Genomic DNA, 13,310 nt, shown 5'->3' with positions numbered 1-13,310 from the left:
GGAGATGGCACGTAAAGAAGAAGAAGAAGATGAATATTTAGCATGGTTCAGGTTGCGATTGTGAGAATTTCATTCTTTAGTATGGCTTCTCTATAGTACTAATATAATGTTTTGGGTTGTGTTTTGACAGTTGATTAAGTATATTTCATGAATAGCCTGCCCGTGACTTCGTCTACGTGGTGATGATAGTGACTAATAAAATCTATCCTATATCCTTGCTCGGGCCTCAAACTATGTCCATACTAAATCACATTTAGAAACGGGTCTATCGCGAATTTATTTTGTTACCTTTATTTACCGAAGTTTCGACACAGGTTTCACTGGTCGTGGTCGCGGCTAACTGACGTCCCAGCAAAATGTCAAAACAGAGATATCGTCGTGTAGGCACACAAATAAAGTTTAAACTATAATAAAGGTATGTATATATATATATATATGTATAATTTTTGACTTTTTTGGTTCAATTTCTCGTTATAATTTATTAATCTTCCCAGCACCAACATTTATGTCTCTGTTTGACCTTAATGGTTGACTGGTAGAGAATGCCTTTTAGCATTAAATCCGCCATTTGTACATTTATCTTTGTTGGTGCAATAAAGTTTAAATGTAAAAAAAAATAAAAAAGGTCACAGAATAAATTCGCTATAGACCCGATTGTAAATGTGATTTAATACGTGTTCAAAACACGAACGTTTTAAATGTTATAATTATGTCCATACTAAATTTCATCTAAATCGGTTCAGCAGTTTAAGCGTGAAGAGATAACAGACAGACATATACACACACAGACAGATAAACAAACAGACAGACAATTAGACAGAGTTACTTTCCCGTAGTAGGGATTATTCAATTGATTGGGATTTTTTTAATATACTCTCTTCAAAAAAGGAGTGTACAGGTTTTTAAAGGTCGGCAACGCGCATGTAATATCTCTGGTGTTGCAGGCGTCCATAGGCTACGATGACTGCTTACCACCAGGCGGGCCGTATGCTTGTTTGCCACCGTCGTGGTATCAAAAAAAAAACTTAATTTTGCCTACATGAGATTTCAGCCTTTGTCAAGGCCACGTATTACACGTAGTTCGTACAAATTAGTAGCTATAAATACTTGGTAAAAGCGTGTTCGTAATAAAGCCACGTAACACTCCCATAACGGCCCCAATACCAATACTCACACTACAAAGAGCCCAATACTTACACCGATACATTATTAGTCATATTTTTCCTTTAACGCCCAATAAGAGTAATAAATAAGGTTCGCACAACAGAAGGCGAACCGAGTGGCCGGATACGGCCACAAAAGATGTAATTTAGCAGAATTGACACGGTCGAATCGAACACGTTTATTGATAAACTAACTTTTTTTTAGGGCCACTTGCACCATTCACTAACCCGGGGTTGACGTGTTAAACCTGGAGTTACCATGGTTACCAGTATAATTTGACACTTGACTGTGGAATGGTGCAAGTGGCGCTTAAAGTCATTAAGAGGAAAGAGGACGGCCGTTTCTTCAGACAAACGTAGTCCCCATTTTCCTCTCCGTACGTTTACTTTTTTAGATTTCTTGTTTATTTAGATATTGTTAAAACAGATATCATACAAATTTTTAAATGCTTCTTATTCATAAAATAATTATTAAAAATTCGAAAAAAATTAAACCCTATGTTATAGCTGCTCTGTGGTTGTGCAACAAATTGTGTCAAAATATTTTCAATAATGTTAATATCCGGAGAGCACAATGAGGACTACGTTTGTATGAAAATGTAATTTCGAGCGGGTCCTCCACTTTCGTCTTTAAAATATTAAATTCTCACGGGTCACTCACGCAGTTAACTCTGGACCTGTGCTGCGTAGTTGCTTGAGTGGAGGATCCTCCTTACGGATCGAAAGGTATCGGGCTATAATAATATTCGACCATTACGTGAGTGACCCGATATGAATATAATTTTAGTATTACTGAGTAATACGGTAGTTTTATAGGTCGTTTATAAATTTAATACTTACACCGGAATATTATTATTAGTCATATTTGGGGCATTTTTTATGAAAAGGGACCTTATTGTCGATGGCGCTTACGCCGCACAGCGTCGCGCGGCATTGTATTTATATCTGAGCATCGTTAATAATGGCGTAAGCGCCATCGACAATAAGGTCCCTTTTTATAGAAAATACCACATTTTTCTTTTAAAGCCCAATAAGAGTATCTAATAAATAAGGTTCGTGGTTCATGCGCGACGACAGCCAGCCCGAGCTGTGTGGCCGAACAAGAACATAAAAGAGTATCACTATAAGAGCGTTTTCACATTGTCCAATCCGACATCGGAAGTCGGAATTATTTTACTTCCGTAAAATGTATAATATACCTGTGTTTCTCTGTATTTATTAATATATTGAAAACATAATATACAGCATTACAGTCGAAACCAAATCACTGTGCATGCTTTATGCATTTAATAAAATAAATTATTATTATAAAAAACGATAATTAACGCAAAAAAGGCGGACTTAATGCGAAAGGTGCAGCTGTTTTTGCTATAGGCGCCTTCCGAAATCCGATATCGGAAAGGCGTTTCCGATAAATTCAGCCATGTCGGAGCCCCCCGTCAGCTGCCTGTCGGCACAGGGCGGACACGCTATACATCAAAAATCACTTGCGTTTCTATGTGTGAACAGCACGTCTGTACACGCGTCACGCGTCATAGTGTGAGTAAGTTGCTTAAAAATAGTACTGAGCGGCCGGCAAACAACCGTCAATCTGCTCTCGCGGGAAGAGGTAATTCGAGTGGCCGTTCTGTATGATAATACTATTACTTATTCTGTGCTGTCGGGACAATAATATTTGTTTGTGGGCATATGTGTAGGCATAATGCTTGTTGTAGTATGCGTAAACGTGAGCGCTAAAGACGGCCCCAGCGGCCTTACTACGCGGATGTAGTATCCTACTTCCGATATCCGATCGGACAATGTAGAAACGCTCTAAGTATTCATTTGGGTATTCTATTTAGAAATGACTTAATTTTAGATAAAGTCTGAAAAATACGAACATCTTATGGGTCACTCACGAAAATAGCGTGCATTCGCCACCGGACTTGTACTGCGGGTGGTTTGAGTAGAGGAAACTCGTAAGGGGTCGAAATAAGTAGATAAAAGGAGCGAATGACCCGTTATTAATTTAAATAACATAATGCTAGTGAATTGTTACAAATTTAATAACAGTAAGACACGATAAGACACGAGTAACACGATCGTAGACGACCGGCCGAGAGCTGAGTAGCCAAATATAGACTTATTTAATATAATAAGTCTAAATGAACTAACGAAAGATTGTGATATTGACGTTTTTAATAGTAACATCACAACTATATGACGGATTCTGGCAAACAAATTACTTAAGTGAGCGAGTCGTATGCGATAGCATACTCATAATAATATTATTGTATCGATCGATGTATTTTATTAATAAGTTTTGTTTTTCTTAGCTCAGTATATTAAGAGTATTGAATTGTGGGTATTTAATAAGAAGGTATTTACATTTTGAAATTAGTATTAGTTGAATACGTTGTAAAATTTTAGTGCTAACCACCAATTATGTGTTAACTTGTTGCTATTGGTGGGAACCTATAATTGGCTTTTTGTTATTTACTTATATAACTATTGTATAATTGATAGCTGTTGGTTCTCCGAAAAATAAATAAATAAATAATAACGTAGAACTGACTCTTTTACAAATTAATAAAATTTAAAATACTTCGCATGCAATTTCAAATACATCCGATTTCACTTAGATAAATTAGACGAATCTAGACATTATACATTGTAGGTAGGTAGTTATAGGCAGTAAGCTTTGCCAAAAAATAGACAAGCGTCCCTACATTACATACTTAGATGACTGTAATGATACATTATGCTTGCAAATTACAACCTTCCAGCTTCCTACTCAGGTCAAAAGGGTAAACAAAACGATCGTAACTAGAAATGGGCAAAATTAATTCGAAAACGAGTAACTAGGTAATAATAAAAAACAAAATACTCGCGAATAATGAATAAAAGTATGAAGCAGATAAGTGGGAGAATTATTCAAAGAGGCGGTTCAGCTCAGTATGATAATTTAGTGGTCAGTACCTTTACCATTAGTTGTCGAAAACTCGCAGTCGATAGCGATAGCTAGCATTCCGAATATTCAAAAAGTCTTGAAAACCGTAGAAAGGCATGTTCATCTGTATTTTACAGGATACATTTTGGGGAGTGTGCGATGGGATGACATAATCTAATCCCCTCATCTCTGATCTGCCACCGTGAACCGTGGGACTAGACGCGGACTTGCGTTTCTCCCACGTCGTTACTCAGCCACTGATTCGTACTAAACATGCACAGCTTTATCATGCGAACGGCTAAGGAGTGGAGTTCACTTCCTGCATATTTATTCCCAGTTCACTATAACTTGGATCTTTTTAAATCGAGAGTGAATAATCAACTTTTAGGTAAGCATGTCCCATCCTGGACTGCATCGGCACACCATCAGGTGAGCTTGTGTTCAAATGCTTACCTCAATCTAATAAAAAAAATCGTAAGCTAATTTTAAGTACATCAGTTAAATTAGCATAGAGCTATGAATAAATTTTCTGGTGCTCTTATGCTGGCAGTTAAAACTTCTTCTTCTTCTTCTCCTGAGCCTATTTCCCATGTCTCTTGGGGTCGGCCCTCCTAGTCCGTAAACGCCACTGGGCGTTTTTTTGTCATCTCTGGTTTTAAATCCGTCGTCTTCATGTCTTTGGACATGATCCCCATCCAGGTAGTCGGTCGGCGTCCTGGGCCATTCTTAGGTTGTTCTATTTCCATTACGGCTCTTGTCATATGCTCTTTGTTTCGCCTCATGTCGGCGTTAAAACATACACAGAAAACTACAAAAGCTACAGACAGCTGTATCGCCAAAATTATTTTTATTTATGTAATTGGACATTTAGAGACTATATGCATCCCTAACAAAGCATCTAATATTTCATTTTCCATATTAGTAATTGTTTTTTGTAATTTTTGGTTATTTTTATTGCTTGTAAAAAAAAATACTTGTAAAAGTGCCCCTGTCTAGGGCCTATTTGCTGAATAAATGTTTGATGGTTGATGTTTGATAGCTTCCTGTGGGGCTAGCAGGCCAATTTGAATGTGCCCCTGATATCAAACTGATGTTTGAATCATATTGGAACTGGAATCATATCAGTTAGCTGTCATTTGCGCAGGCGTCTCGCTTGCACGCCTGCATGTACGCCTGTACGAATAAGTCAGAGCGAAACAATGCTGCTGAATGCTTTAAAACAATTATTTCAAAAGAATATAGCCTATTCTAAATAAACCGTTTACTGTGTCGCTGTGGTCGCTAGCGAGTACGGTCATTGTAAACCCATGGTAAGGGTACCAAGCGAGAAATTTTACGACGCCGACATGTGGACGTGAAAGACCGGACTAATACTTGTAACAAATGTCCGGGACATTTACTGTAAGTGCATTTGTGGAAATTTAACGTGGATTTTGCAACTTAGCTGCGGTGCTGAGGAATTTTGAGGTTGGTCAGCGTATAGGTACTTTGTTACAGTGTTAGACGAATTTTTCCGGATTATGGACTAGGGACTTACGTAGATGAAGGGTGGCAGTTTATTTTATGCTTATTTAGAATGTCATTTGTTATTAAGAAGACATCTCAATATGTGTGGTAAATGAAAAGCGGGCGAAAAGAGTGTATTTTTATATGTAGTCAAATTTTTTATTCAAGAAAAGGTTTAGCTGTGAGAGGCATCAGGTAGTTTCTGGAGAAATGCAAAGTTAGTTGAGGACCGCCAACCATCTTAGTAGTCACATCATGTTTATAGAGATTTTTTTTAATAATCTATATAACTATATCTATCCATTGCAATTTTTTGTATCCTAGTCCATAATAACCATCTACATCAACATCTAATTAATCGAAATCGAAAAGTCAGGTAAAAACAACTTCACTCTTACTACAAAACTGTAACAAAAACCTTCCATTCCGTTTCCCATTAAATTAACTATTAATTGGCGCTAAAAACAAGTGCAAACTTAACCAATCACCGAGGAATCTGCACCTCGTCTGCTTAAACATTTTCAATCGCTCACCGAGCTGATTGTTTTAAAGAACCAGTGTAAAAGCCGTCTCTGATAACTTAAAGTTATTACGGATCTTGAGGTCGAATTACAGCGGCCGAGTCTCCGCGAGGTCGTGCATGAATGAGTGAAGCGTGCCGATCAACTTACATTAATTAACTGTTAGTAGTTTTTACTGCCTTAATTAAACTAGGTACTTTAAACTATTCTGTTGCGCTTTCCATTAGCTTTGGCGAGAATTAGTAGACAGAGTTTTGTCTTAAAGAATAACAAGAACGGTAGGTAATTGAAGTAACATAAAAATGACATTAATCTGTACGATTTTGTGGCAAACTTTATAGGCAAAAAAAATACCAATATACTATAAAAAAAAAACTATTTCGGAACGTTCAAAATTCCGTACAATATTGTTAGTACCATCGTTATAATAGCTATGTACTCAGGTTATTTATATCTCCGAATGATCTAGATAATAATATCTATTGATAATATCAATATAAACTAGCTTTTCATTTTAAAAATATACCAACAATGAGCATTGTAGGTATAAAAATAATTACACAGGCAAAATCTTATTTATTCAGAATTCGCATACGTACGAGCAACTACTCATATTTTCCTAATCACAACTCGTCGCAATCCGCATGAAATAAAATACGTGTTCTTTTCTTTGACGCAAAAACATGAGAGGTTTTTAGTCCCAGTAATGTGTGATGATGTGTATTTAAAAATGAACCGTGTTCCTCTGGAATACCTTTCAATTTAGGCCACACTACGGGGTTATAATGAGGTCTTGTTATTAAGAAATTTGGATGATGAAAGAAAGATGAAAAGTTTTTGTTTAAGAATTACACATTATTTGAACATAATTATTTTGCAGATATACTTAAACTATTCAGTTAGATTTATTATCCATTTAGTTATTGTGCAGCAAGTATTAATTAAGTATCAGTTATTTGTACTGTACGTAATGAAATTGATGAATCATTTACTAGGATACTGACCTTAACAGAATTTTACTTCTATTGGCAGTAGGAAATCTCTACTATTACTTGTATTAAAATATAAGAGTTATATTTAGGTATGGGCTCTTGCAACTTTTTAAGGTAGAAAGGTTATAAATAGGTACTTGGGATAATGCCTCTGTATTAAATAGTTTAATAATAATAAAATATTAAAATGTTGCCAGTAGCATGCTTGACTTGACTAAAATTGATACAGCATCCATAAAAGATATATCTCACTCACAAGAGGAGATAGCTATAATCATAGCATGCACGATAAGCGCAACCATGATAACTAGCGACCTTCACCAAGGAGGAGTTTTGGCCGAAGAATTTTCGGCGGTTCCGCGGCCGGCTTTGACACTGCGGGGTTGCAAACTGCATCGCAGCCATAATTGTGTTTTTAGTTTTAAAATATAGTGTTTAGTTTTAAAATATATTGTTTGTAATATGTATGCTAGTTTTAAGGTCCATGGGCTACTAGCTCCCTGAAATAAAGTCATTTAATTTCATTTCATAATACTCCTATTATTAAATATATTAATAATAGGTCACTCACGTATTTTAAGTCGAAAACGTACGGAGTGAAACACGTCGAGCGTTTTTCGACTTAAAATACGTGAGTGACCCGTTATTAATATATTTAATATGTCTGTGTCTCACGGAAGTTTTGTTATTAAAACTGCTATTATTGCATTAACCACCGTTTTTTTTAATTATCTCCAAAATCAGAGTATAAATATCGACTAAAGCTAATCGAAAACCGTTCTAATAGATTAGAACCAGTAATAAATATCTTATACTACCGACCTGTCATGGTGAAAACGTCATAAAGTAGAAAAAATAAGGCAATTTCAATTTAAGTTATTTTACTACATTCTAAGTCCCCCGGAAGCTCGTAAAGGTAGTTTATAGCCTTCATATTCTTGAACTTCTGATTTTGTACCGTAATTTCATGGATCTAGGTTCATTTTTGCGTGTCTAGAGCAGGAATTACTGTAAGCTTCGCCTTTTTTGTGCTTGTGAGTAGAAAAGCTCGATTATTTGGTTTCCTTCGTCGATATGTAGGTGCATTGAGAAATTATCTTAATTAGGAAGTATTATTTGTCCTTTGTTCTGTCATTGTATTTGATTTTGTTTTATTTTCGGTGTATTTTATCGACAATATATCTCTTTGTTCTTTGACTTTCCAAAGTGAGTGTGAGTAAGCAAAAGTAATTTTAGGTTTAGTTTCAAAATTAATACAACTTCTTCTTCTTCCTCGCGTTATCCCGGCATTTTGCCACGGCTCATGGGAGCCTGGCGTCCGCTTTTTTATTTATTTTTATTTTTTATTTAATAAAATACAGAGTATTCTTACAATAATCATAGCCCCGCAAAACTTAATAAAGAGTTTGACTGTGGGGTCATCAGTCTCTAGTTACATATGTACTTAACTTAATTTTATAGTAGTGCAATTACTACAAAATATTGAGGTAGTGTATTTTTAACATAGATTTAAATTTAGACTTCTTATTTTCACATCTTATGGCTTCGGGCAAACTATTAGGCAAATATTAAGCTTGACAACTAATCCCGAGAATTGACGTGAGCACTAGTTTTTACGAAAGCGACTGCCATCTGACCTTCCAACCCGGAGGGGGAAACAAGGCCTTATTGGGATTAAACTAGGCCTTATTGGAATTAGAACTAGGCCTTATTGGGATTAAGATTAAAATTAATACAACATTATTTCAAAAATATAAAATTAGAATTCTTGTCTAAAAGTTAATTGGCCCATTTGTGTAACAAAGACTTCTGGTATTCACACAAACCTTTTTTTATTAAATGAAACGATAATCATTATGGGAATAGGAAAAGTTTTCTTTACCTACTTTTTGTTCATTTGTTGACAAATCAAACTGAATAAATGAATAAAAATTCACTTACGCAAAAGTATTCACTTATTCGTGCGTTTTCCTGTAAGATTTCATAAATTTTCAATTCAGAGGCAATCAGCTCGATTGATTTGGACCCTAACCTACCAGGGCACCATAAAAGCATGGCGGTCATTCTATATTTCACCGAAGGGTATATTTGCCCAACCCGCACTCATAGTCCTTCACTATCCCTTACCCTTTACCGTCTATCGTGTCTTGCGTCTCACTTTTACGCACTTGTTAGGACAAGAAGGATATAGATATAGGTGGTCAAAGTTCGGCCATCATAGGCCCGATGAAATTGAAATTTGCTAACCCTTCTAAGTGGGTATTCAAAGTCAACTTTGCGACATTAAATTTGAGTCAAAATTGGTTCGACCGCTACGTTCCTTAGATAATTACTTGGGTATTTACGTTCTGAGTAATTTTAGATTTTAATTAACTCTTATTAATTAGGTATATGGGTAAGCTTAGAAAGGTACCTAATTAACGCTTTAAATTAAACATGGTATCGAATGTTTTCCTCTTTGTATTTTATAAGGCCGATTTACGAAAGGATTTTTAAATGATTACAGGTCGGCCCAAAATAAATAGACAATATTTAATAACAAAACTTCCGTGAGACAGACATATTAAATATATTAATAACGGGTCACTCACGTATTAAAAAAACGCAACGCATACTTCTGATGACATACCTTGGTACGTTGTGAAACATGTCGAGCGTTTTTCGACTTAAAATACGTGAGTGACTCGTTATTAATATATTTAATAAATTGACGATATTTTTTGTGGCATATTGTTGATAATTTTAATTAACGTTTTGCGTAATGTGCAAAGCTTATTTCGAATATTTTGTAGATTTTTTTTTTCTAGTTAAATGATTACAGTTTTCATTTTTAATGAAATTTTGTTAATGACGTTAGAAAAGTATTCCTAAACACTATTTCGGCCAACCTAAATGGTTGAGATTGCACGAACGCTAATAAAAAACACCTCAAATCAACTTGAGGTTCTAGGATCGACGTAAACATTTTTTTTATTGAAAATCATTGTTTGTTACGATTTGTTTTGTCTATAATGAGAATAGAGGTACAGTCAGTATCAATAGTAGTGGATAATACACCGCGCCGAAAGTATCTGCCATCCAAAAATATTTTTTTAAATAAATACAGTTCGCATTCAAAAGGAGAAACAGCCTAATTTGTTCTACATACCTAAATAAATATATCTATATGTTTCTGTTAAATTATTAGAGAATGGGGTGATATTTTCACGCATAGTGTGATTCGCTACTTTTTATGCTGACTTTACCTATTTCATAGTTATATTGCTGGATAAAAGTATTCCCCAAGGACTGGCCATATGCTGTCCATATCCAATAGGTTTCTGTGTCCAAATTGTTGTATATTCCACCTTGTTAGGACTGTCTACTGTGCTTATTATGGTAGGTTTACAGTTTCCGAAACTCGTCAAGTAAAATATAACATTCTGGTATCTTTGTAGGCACTTACACTAAATAGCAAAACTTAAAATGCTTTGTCAACTTACCACAGTCGCAAACCGCGTTAAATCTGCACTTTACACTAACATTTGAGCTACGCTGAGTGCAGCTGTCAAAAACAGCCCCTTTCCACTTACTACCGATACCAAGTACCAGGCACATAGAAGGAGAGAAGCGTAATGCGAAAGTGCAACGCTCCTTTCAGTTCACGTGTTAATGTTTTGCTTGTAGCGAGGGAGCATTGGACACGCATCGAGACGTGAAATCACAATAGCGTAACGCGGGACGTGTCTATTATAAGGATGAGCCGTGGAAATACTTTCAGGTAATGTTTTGCAAAGGAAATATTTAATAAGGTACCAATTATTTTATTTGGCTTTATATTGAATTTTTAGATAAATATTACTTTTTACCGTTTTTAGTGTGATTTTTATAAGTTTTGTTCCGATCAAAATAAACAGTATTATTAAGTTAGGTATTGCAAGAAAAATGATTGCTTTATTACATTATTAAATTGTAAAACGGGACTTAATTGCGTATTTGTTTTAAAATTTACCTCCGACGTTTCGAGGACGGCGTTGTCCCCGTGGTCTCCATAATTTAACTAAATCAGGCCCGTAAAGTTTTATGAATAAGGGAGTAATTATATATCATCATATAAGTAATTACTAATTACTCAAAACACGCCTTATGGAGCTTAACGTGGGGCTATGTCGTTTTTTTTGTTTTTGTTTTTTGTTTTTACGTTTATTTGTATAAGATTATACAAATACAGATTATTATTATATGTTTGGGTATTTTAATAAATATAGAAATTGTAAATGAAATTATTTAATTGTAAATTATTTGTAAATAGGCATGTTTTATTTAATAATGTAAACATTCAAACACAATGTATTATTTTAATAACAAAACTTCCGTGAGACATAGACATATTAAATATATTAATAACGGGTCACTCACGTGTTTTGAGTCGAGCTCCTGATGACGCTCCTCGGTACGGAGTGAAACATGTCGAGCGTTTTCGACTTAAAACACGTGAGTGACCCGTTATTAATATATTTAATATGACAATGTATTATTGTATATGAATAAATAAAAATGAAATGAAATGAAATGATTATCCCATAATAATTTATTTATTCCCAGAAATATTCTTAGCGGTAACACTGTACCCTACGGGACTGCAGCGTAGTGAAAATTTTTACGTGGATTTCTCCATGATGTATGTACTTGTCGGATCTTAGTGGACTCCAGGGCAATCTACTGGAAACAGTTACACATGCGTCGACGAGCTAATATATAATAGTTTTAACGGACGAGTTCATTTTAATACTTAAGGTTTATGGGACACCTTTTAGAAATTTAATGATGACTTAAGGTTTTACAAACTTATATAATAGTATGAAAACATTTGCAACTAAGTACAGTCAAAACTCAGAAATACAGATAGCTAATCAGGCAGGCTAAGATGTTCAAAATATCTTGATTGCGTAGGGTCAAGGCGGAAACAGTGGCTCATCTCGAACAGTGAGTGGCTCAGTCGCCTAAATATCGCTACTCTATGCTATTGTATAATTGATAGCTGTTGGTTCTCCGAAAATAAATAAATAAATAAATAAATAAAATAAATAATTTTTATTTTTTTTATATGGACTATTGTCTGAAATAAAGTGATTTTATTTATTTTTATTTATTATTTATTTTATTAAGTACGTACCCATATCAAATATTTGATGTGCTTTCTTACCTGATACGAGTGAATAAGCAAATACGAGTAGATATTCCCCTAATTTTTATATCAAAACTCTCTCTGTCCGATTAGCCGAATACGTCGCTATCAGATATATCGGAGCGGCCGAGGTGGTCAAAAATATCTGAACACGCACTCTACGCCTTGACAATAAAGGCGTGTTCAGATGTTTGTGAGCTCCTTGGCCGCTCCGATATATTTGATGGTGCCTGTACAAACATCGTAACATTCTTATAGTTCGATGTTATTGCACAATAAACCACTCGACATAAGAAGCCATCAAATTATATATTACACATTTATGCATTATTTGTTGGCCATAAAGCGTGACGAAGCCGTTCCATTCGATTACGAGCGTGGCGAGGGGCTGTAAAGAGTTAGGTTACAATGTTGTTTTTGATCCTTAGTTCTATGTTGTTATTGGAGTGCTACAGTGTCGACGAATTCGTTTCCTACTACAAGTCACTGACCCATCTACAAAATTGTTGAATTTGTGATATACCTACTCGTATTGTACATACATACGTACATACATATAATCACGCCTATTTCCCGGAGGGGTAGGCAGAGAAGTTATAGTTATATTCGTACTGTAATTGTATAATATTACCTAATGTACCTAATAGTTAATTAATAATAATGTTATACCCTTAATAGTTAGTAGCGGGGTCTTCTGTCACAAGTATTTACAATACTTAAAAGGAGATTCCAAGCATAACTAAATTTTAATAACAAATCTTCCGTGAGACACAGACATATTAAATATATTAATAACGGGTCACTCACATGTTTTAAGTCGAAAACGCTCGCGCATAACTAAATTGTAAATTGTGAAATGTTGTAACCAAAAAATAAACAATTTTTTCATTTTCATTTTCAATATATAGTATAGAATAGGAATAAGCAAAATTGACATTTAATTTTTTTTATCAATAAATAATCTATTATCTATCTATCTATGTTTTTTTTGACAGATTTGTATAAATCAAGCGAGCTGCAGTTAGCAAGCGT

At 34.9% G+C, this 13,310-nt stretch overlaps 1 protein-coding gene and 1 long non-coding RNA gene across 2 annotated transcripts in view; both read right to left on the bottom strand.

The window, feature by feature from the left end:
* The window catches only part of LOC134748840 (uncharacterized), a 707,412-nt gene that overhangs the window by 304,336 nt on the left and 389,766 nt on the right, over positions 1 to 13,310 (bottom strand). The window lies entirely within an intron of this gene.
* LOC134748837 (acetylcholine receptor subunit alpha-like 1) overlaps positions 1 to 13,310 on the bottom strand; it is a 423,890-nt gene that overhangs the window by 272,511 nt on the left and 138,069 nt on the right. The gene's annotated exons all lie outside the window — the stretch shown is intronic.

This window comes from Cydia strobilella, chromosome 17, assembly GCF_947568885.1.
Source record: "Cydia strobilella chromosome 17, ilCydStro3.1, whole genome shotgun sequence".
NCBI lineage: Eukaryota > Metazoa > Arthropoda > Insecta > Lepidoptera > Tortricidae > Cydia > Cydia strobilella.
The sequence above is the reverse complement of the archived record's forward strand: the minus strand, read 5'-3'. Positions and strand labels throughout refer to the sequence as shown.